Source organism: Cryptotermes secundus, unplaced genomic scaffold, assembly GCF_002891405.2.
Source record: "Cryptotermes secundus unplaced genomic scaffold, Csec_1.0 scaffold539, whole genome shotgun sequence".
In the NCBI taxonomy this organism is placed as follows: domain Eukaryota; kingdom Metazoa; phylum Arthropoda; class Insecta; order Blattodea; family Kalotermitidae; genus Cryptotermes; species Cryptotermes secundus.
In genome coordinates, this window is record NW_019743155.1 from 582,201 (window position 1) to 590,428 (window position 8,228).

Sequence of the window (8,228 nt, forward strand, 5' to 3'; positions counted from 1 at the left end):
AAACTGCTCGGGACAGCTTAGTCGGTAAAGAGGCTGGCTGTGAGTTTCTGATAGGGCAGAGAATTTTTCCTTTGGCAGAATTTTCGGAATAGCTGGGGTCTCTCGGTATCCCTGGAGGTGCTATTTCCCCGAATGTAAATTGGCAGGAATATGAAGTTGGCCGCTCATATCGTAAAACAGATGCGTTTATTTTTCTAATGTAAATATCCTGCATAAAACTAGAGACGAACACGCAACAGAGTTAAGCGTGTTTCTTTTCCGGGAATCGAACTTGTTCCAGTGTTTAGAACCTCGAAATGTGTGCACGAAATTAGGTCAAAAGCCCCAAGAATGCAACGTGAGATGTCTCTGATGCTGGAGACAAGACTGGAAGATCCGAAAATAGGTCAAGAGGTACAGGGGCACCAACTTTGCTGCGAATGTAATGTGGAAAGAGTGGAAAGAGACCGCATTTTACAATTGGCAGCTCGATGTACGCCAAAACTTACGACGGGCATTATGACCATCAAAATGACGACGGAGAGACAAAAGCCATCTTCGGATTCATGACAGACCTTAAAAGCATAATACTATAAGCATAATACTATAAAATTTATAAAGACGAATATAATTTACTTTAAGGGAGAGATATTTTCCATTTGTTTGAGTTTCATTAATAAAGGACTAGAGAAAATTACATTATGATAAACATCACAATTTGTATTATTTCTCCAGTATTTTAGTTAAATTGTTCATGTGCTTAACTAATTAACGCGTATGGGGGAGTGAATTTATAGATCCACGTATTCTTGACATCACCACTAGTTGGAGATGAGTGTTCAGCTTCAGGACCTGGTCGCTTTACCTCCGGTACACATGGGTGGGTCCCAGAACCTGTCTGGACGACTTGGAGAAGAGAGAAATATTACCCCTCCAGGGACTCGAACTCCAGCCCTTAGTCGCTATACCGCTATAACTCCGCAACACATAAAGATTAACGACTCTTCAGTGTAGCCTGATGTGTTGCTTGATCCGGGAGAGCTAAGCCTGAATACACGTACATACTAGGCTACAAGCTGGACGACCAGAGAATCGGGGTTCGAATCTCTCCAAAACACAGATGTTCTCTTAGCCATTACATCCAAACTGGCACTCCGGCCTTCCCAGCTTCCTGATGAATGGGTGGTGGAGTTCTACCTGGGGGGGTCTTGAATCAGACCACTTACATCCTTCTAACAAAAACAAACAAAACAAACTCCGTGGTTTTAGTTCGCAAGCGAACTATACCCACCGAGCGACCGCCGCTTGTCGGCGAAGTTAGTGCCAATTTTAGCTGCCAGATGGTGTAGCATGGTGAGCGCAACGAACCCCCACGGCCGTTGATTTCGGTTTTCTAGACCGGAGCAGCTATTTCCTTGAAATAGCTCCACAAATATCCTCACGAGGCCGAGTGGACCCCGCTCCAGAAACACTACTTCTCAGAAAATATGGTAGCGCCGGGAATTGAACCCACCTGGGACCTATGGATCTGTAGCCAGGAACTCTGACCACTAGACTACAGAGGTGGTTGTGATTTAACATTTTAAACAATAAAATTCATCTAAATAATATTTAGACGTTCAGTTTCAGAAAAGAACTCAATGCATGTTCATTAGAAAGACCAATCAGTTAATTCTGTTGGACGGAGTAATAGCTCTTTGTTAAGGGGATCTTAGTGGCCGCGCCATAGCTCAAGCGGTTAGTCACTGGTTTCCCACTGCGGCGGCCCGGTTTCGATCCCGAGTCTGGTCAAGTGGGATTTGTGGTGGACAAAGTGACGCTGAGGCGGGTTTTCTCCGTGTACTTCGGTTTCCCCTGCCACTCTTCATTCCACCAAATTCTCCATCATCATAATCACCCGGGGCATGCTCTTACAGGCCAATCAGTGGCCGCCTTGCCGAGTGGACCCAGATGGACTCCACCCCCCACTAAGCGAAGGGGATCTTTCTAAACCTATAAATAGGAACTATAACAAACGTGCAAAGTTCTTTAATGTAAGAGCGGGTGGTACGCGCAGTTTCCGGCGAGATTTTATAGGTCTGAAGAAACATGAAGGTTCCCATTGTTCATATTGGCTAATAAATGGTGACTGGTACCCGAGCCGAATTTGCTTTTTCTTGTTCATCAAACCACTCCTGATGTCATAAAAAGCGCAGAATGATCATAAAATAGCCTTTACCGTTATCCTCGGACAGACTGAAATATAACGCTTTGTTTAAGGACGTAGTAAGCGCCAGTCAAAGGATTGGCCTCCTTGTTTTAATGGATATTCAATACATTGACGATCGGACTGTATTACGTTAGTGAATTAATGGCAATAAGTAGGCCTAGGTAGGCCTAGTCCGTATTAGGTGGGTTCCTTGTCACCGCGGAATGGCGCGTCCTCAGGTTGCGGATGGAGGATACGCCCTCCAGGTGTGGAGGGAAGCTGCGAATATACTGAAGAAGTAGTCGCGGACAGCCGACAAAGGGTGGTCCCCCAGCTTGAGGGTTTGACTTGGATCTAACAACTCCTTACCGGAAAAAATAATTCTGTTGTGAAAATGAACACAAAATGACAGGAGGTTGGAGAAGACTGCATAATGAGGAGCTTCATAACTTGTACTCTTCTCCAAGTATAATTAGAATTATCAAGTCAAGGAGGAAGTGGGCAGGGCATGTAGTACGAATGGGGGAGACAAGGAATGCATCTAGGATATTGGTGGGAAAGCTAGAAGGAAAGAGACCACTGGGAAGACCAAAGCTTAGGTGGGTGGACAATATTAGAATGGATCTTAGAGAGATAGGATGGGATAGCATAGATTGGATTGATCTGGCTTAGGGTCCAATGGAGGGCTCTTGTGAACACGGTAATGAACCTTTGGGTTCCATAAAATGCCTCAGAATTGGCGGCTCCTCAAGAAGGGCTCCGGTCCATGAATAAGTAAGTAAGTAGGCCTAGTATCAGAGGCGTTGGACAAGCCAGCAGTTGGGAAAATCAGTGGCAGCTCCTGAAGACTGACTGATTGACTGAATTGTTCTGTTTACTGAGAGGACAGAAGTAACCAACTGACTGGTTGATCAGCTGAGCAGATTCATAGCACACAATATGGATAGGTAGGTTAAGCGGTTCTTTACTTTTATCTGAGTTAACGACGCAGACACTAACCCGGATTATGTAACATCGGATGGTTAGATGACAGCGAACAACGAATTGGAAAGGATGTTCAAGGAAGTGGTCGAGGCTTAATTAAAGGCACTGCCTCAGAAAATAAACTACTGCCTCTTTGGTCGAGGAGTGGAGGCGGGTCACACGCCAGGATACGTGCGTCTCTCGTTCGTCGAAGATTCAGAATTCTCCCTTCCTGCCTCTTCGTTGCAGGGAGAAACGTCAAGAGTCAGGTTTCCTCGTGTGTGCACTGCACTGTTCTAGAAGTGTTTGGTCGGAAGGGAGCAAGGAGTGAGTCAGTTGAGCTGAGTCTGATCGTGAACTGAGAATCGGAATAAACTGCTGGTGTGTGGAGAGACATTGCGTACAAGACACGTTAGTTGAGCGCAAGAACGTAGTGGAGTGATGTACAGCGAAACAGAGTGGAACAGAAACAGGTCGTATCATAGGTGCTGGCTTCCCACCGCGGCGGCTCGGGTTCGTGGTATTTGTGGTGGACAAAGTGACAATGGAGCAGGTTTTCTCCGAGTACTTCGGTTTCCCCTGCCACTTCTCATTCCACCAATTGTTCCACAATCACCATCATCTATCATCTGGGGCTGATACAATAGGCAAATTGTGGCCGCGGTGACGAGTGGACTCAGTCTCACCCAACTAAGAATTAAAAAGTAGGACTAGAAAAGCAGACACCATAATCTGAAGTGGATACCGGCAATTAGACACTAAATTTTATAAAATATGATGTTTTACACTAACAAACAATCATATTTTTGTGAAACTCCAATATCAGCATTAAAGCCAAAAATTAGGCCCAACCATGGGCCACTTTGATCGAGCTTCTGGTGAATTTTCACGAAACTGTTGTTTAGACGACCAGACGTATATTCCACACATACGAAGTTTCCTTCCACATCTGGGAGGCTCTCATGCTGAGGCGACAGCGTAGGGTCTGCAAACAGCACGAGCTACTGCAGTCATTCCAGTATCCACAATAAAGGTACACTGACGTCAGGAGAAGATTTACACGTTTGCGTACAACACGGGACAAGCGACCCTAACTAATCTACTCCTTCGGGAAATACGGAGCCATCTCATGAAAACGTAAGACGAGCGGCGTCTCCCTATTGCCCTTGGATTTTACTTGAATTTCACACAAGAAATACGGAGAGCAAGGCAGTGTCGATGTTTATCAATACAGATTTTGTAAGGGTGTAATTATCCTACGGCGACATTTGCCAAAGCGTGTGCTGTGGGACACTGATGTGATGAGACAAAGGCAGAGTGTACAGCGTGACATTCTTATTGCAGTAGTACTCGCGCATAAACTCTGCGTGAGGATTCTGCCTCACAAGCAAGGGGCTTATGCTCAGTCGCCTTCATAAGCATTTTTCCTTTCTACAGTTTTTTTTCAGTACACATAATTTCAAAAGTTTGTCTCTCCGTTCGTCCCATCAAATTTCTTCCAAACTGCGCGTTGTAGAAAAAAATTGGCCTTGGAGAGACAACCCCAGATAAATAACTAATTTTACTTACATGCATGGGTTCGAGTCTAAGTCAACTTATTTCTCTGTTACATCCTCCGTAAGGAAAGCATTGGGATGGTCACAATAATAATACAGGGTAATTCATGAAGTTTTACCCCCACTTAGGGAGGGCATTCCTGAGGTAATTTGGAACAAAAATTGTTAATATACTAATGGTATCCAACTCATAATTAAAGAGCTACAGTAATTTGAACACTGGCGAAAAATCTTTTTTTCTTTGAATTTCAGTCAAAACAAATTAGAAATACAATACGAACACTTTTTAAATTGTTAATGTTTTAGGAAAGAAGCATTCTAAAACGATTTTTTTTTCCAATTTCTTAATTTTGCATTGCGTAACATTTTTCATCGATTTTGTGTTACAAAATTACATTATTTTCAGCATCCCATTCTGTAAACATACCAATGGTTGCATATCACACCCTTCTATCAATCTGTTTCCTTTAAACTGTAGTGCTTTAGAAGACGACTGGATTTACATAAGATTTTCAAAAATGTCTCCCTGCACGTCAACACAATGCGTCGCACGCGTATGAACCGCTCTGCCTATCTACCTACGCGCAACATTCAAACGGGTCTACCTTATCTGCTGACATAGCTGACTGGAACGTATGGTCGCCCACGCTGAAACATAGCGCTGCATTCACAATGTTGCGTTTCGAAAATCTATTGTTACTCCGTAACTATTGAATATCGACCACAAGTGCAGGAAATAACCCCAGGAATATGTACCATAAGCCGGGGTAAAACTTCGTGAATCACCCTGTATAGCGACAACTATGGGATCACGACAACAATGGAACGGTGACAAGAATGTGATTGTAATTAAAATGGTGTTATGACACAAATAAGATTTTGAAAAATGGTGTAGTGAAAACAATTAAATTGTGTCAACAATAGGATCATGGCAAGGGAATTCTGACAAGAATAGAATTATGTCAGTAGGACGATGACAACAATGGGACCATGGAAACAGAATTCTGACAAGAATAGAATTATGTCAGTAGGACGATGACAACAATGGGACCATGGAAACAGAATTCTGACAAGAATAGAATTATGTCAGTAGGACGATGACATCAATGGGATCATGGCAACAGAATTCTGACAAGAATAGAATTATGTCAGTAGGACGATGACAACAATGGGATCATGGCAAGGAAATTCTGACAAGAATAGAATTATGTCAGTAGGACGATGACAACAATGGGATCACGGCAAGGGAATTCTGACAAGAATAGAATTATGTCAGTAGGACGATGACAACAATGGGATCATTACTAATGTAAGAAGGACTTCAGACTCGCTTCCAGCTATGGCGACAGGGCGACACAGAATGGGACGGGAAGGGAATACGGGGGAGAATGAGAGAGGAGACGGCTGTTACGAGTGGATAAAATGGATTGACAGGAAGTGGGAACTATACTCGCATATCCCCCCTTCAGATATGAAAGGCAATGTAAATAGCCACCGTGAAAGAAATTGCAGTGCACACTCTTCTGCAAGGGTTTACTTCTCTTTGTATGCACAGAAGGAAGTCACTAAGAACCTTTAGCATGCTCCTTTGGCACCAGTTTCTCAGTATTGGGTCGTTCGTTCGTGTTAGCTGTAATCATTTTTTTGGGGAAGTATTTGTGAATTGCTCATAATTGTCTTAGTTTGTTGCTAAGCAGATTCCTACAGTTACGGATGGCAACACAACAACGGGAAGAGTTTACTATGAATATCGCAATTTCAGAAGTGATAAGAAAGACGAAGAATGGCTACTTCTGATGGTGTCAAAAACTGTAGCTCGTAGATTGTGAATTAACGCTGAAAAACTTGCTTACTTCCGAGTCTGAGGGGCGAGGTTTCGATAGTGTGCTGATGGGGTTGGTTTGGGCCTGTCTCAAACTACGTCGACAATAATAGATCGTAGAACATTGGTGCAAATGTACTGCAATCGAACCAGTAGAAGCTAAACTTGCTCCACTTTCACTGAAACGACTTTGGCATTACTTCCGGTCTTCCGCAGTGGGACACTGGTATCTAGGAGCTGGTCTACTGGACGATAACTGTAGCAGCTCCCAAGGTTAAACACGGCAGAGACAAGGAATGAAATATATATATTTTTTTTATTCTTAGTGGGTTGAGACCGAGTCCACTTGGTACTGCGGCCGCTATTGGCCTATTCTACCAGCCCCAGATGATAGTGATTGTGGAGCAATTGGTGAATTAAAATAGGCAGGGAAACCGAAGTATTCGGAGAAAAACTGCCCCAGTGCCATATTGTCCACCATAAATCCCACATGACTTGACCCGGGATCGAACCCGGGCTGCCGAGGTGGGAAGCCAGCGACTAACCACTTGAGCCATTGCACGGCCCATGCAGTGAATAAGTTGAGGATATATTGGAAAAATGAATAGCAGGATAAATGGTAGATATCCGATAAATCCACGGGAAAGGAGTGCTCCATTTAACACAATGATATATGTAATAGGCTTAGCCGGATGTCGTAATCACAAGAGCTCTGTACCCTGCACCCTATAACCTTAAGATCATCTGCATGACAAAAAATACGTACAAATGTTGCATCCGGGAAATGTAAGTGCAGTCAGTAAGTACATGTCTACTGTGAGATTTTACATATTTCATGGTTTGATTTAATGGTTAAGGAACAGGGTAACAGCACTGCACGGAATTCGTCCTCAAGGGGCAAACGCGAGGAACTCCGTCTGGTGGTTGTGTAGTTGAGTGACGAGGTAACAGATAGTTGTTTGCTGTTTATTCAGCGAGCCTTTATATTTATTCAGTCATTAACATTGCAAACAAGACGCCAACTTTAATTTCCATCGAATTTTCCTGCAACTGGTTGAATTTTTGTCTTGCTAATCACATGTTACTGCAGCCAGCCCTGGTAGCAATGAACCTGGTTAGTTACGTTCTGTGCCGCGAGGAGGCAACGTGAGTTAGTGGAGAGCGATCCTCCGGTCAGCCAGTCGTAAGAAAACTTCGACTACGGCGAACACGATAACTTAGTCACTGTGCTAACCGAACGCGTTCATTGGCGTCAATCCATTTGGTGAACGTGTGCGATTACTACTGGAAGTAAAGTGTACATGCGGGACGTTGAACGAGCCATCATTTTTATTTTATCACATTCACGTGAAAAGGAAACTTAACGCGCTTTAATCTATTTTTTGTAACTAATATCTGAAGTATACTCCAGAGACAGGAAAGTTATCAAAGGACACCCGTCAAGTTTTGCAGAATTGTGCTTATATTTAACTCTAGTGAATTTTCAAATTTGAATTTCATAAAAAATTTCGTGTTATAAAATAAATTATATAAAATATAGAATACGGATTAAAATCTCATTTTGTGCATTACTAAGTGCGAGATTTCAAACGTACAAAATTTGTTCTATTGTTAGCTCAAATTATTAATTTTTTCCAAAGTATAGCCAAGTTTTTTTTTTCTTCGACGTATAGGCATATTTAAGGAACAAGAAACTCATGAAACATTCGTGAAATTTCAC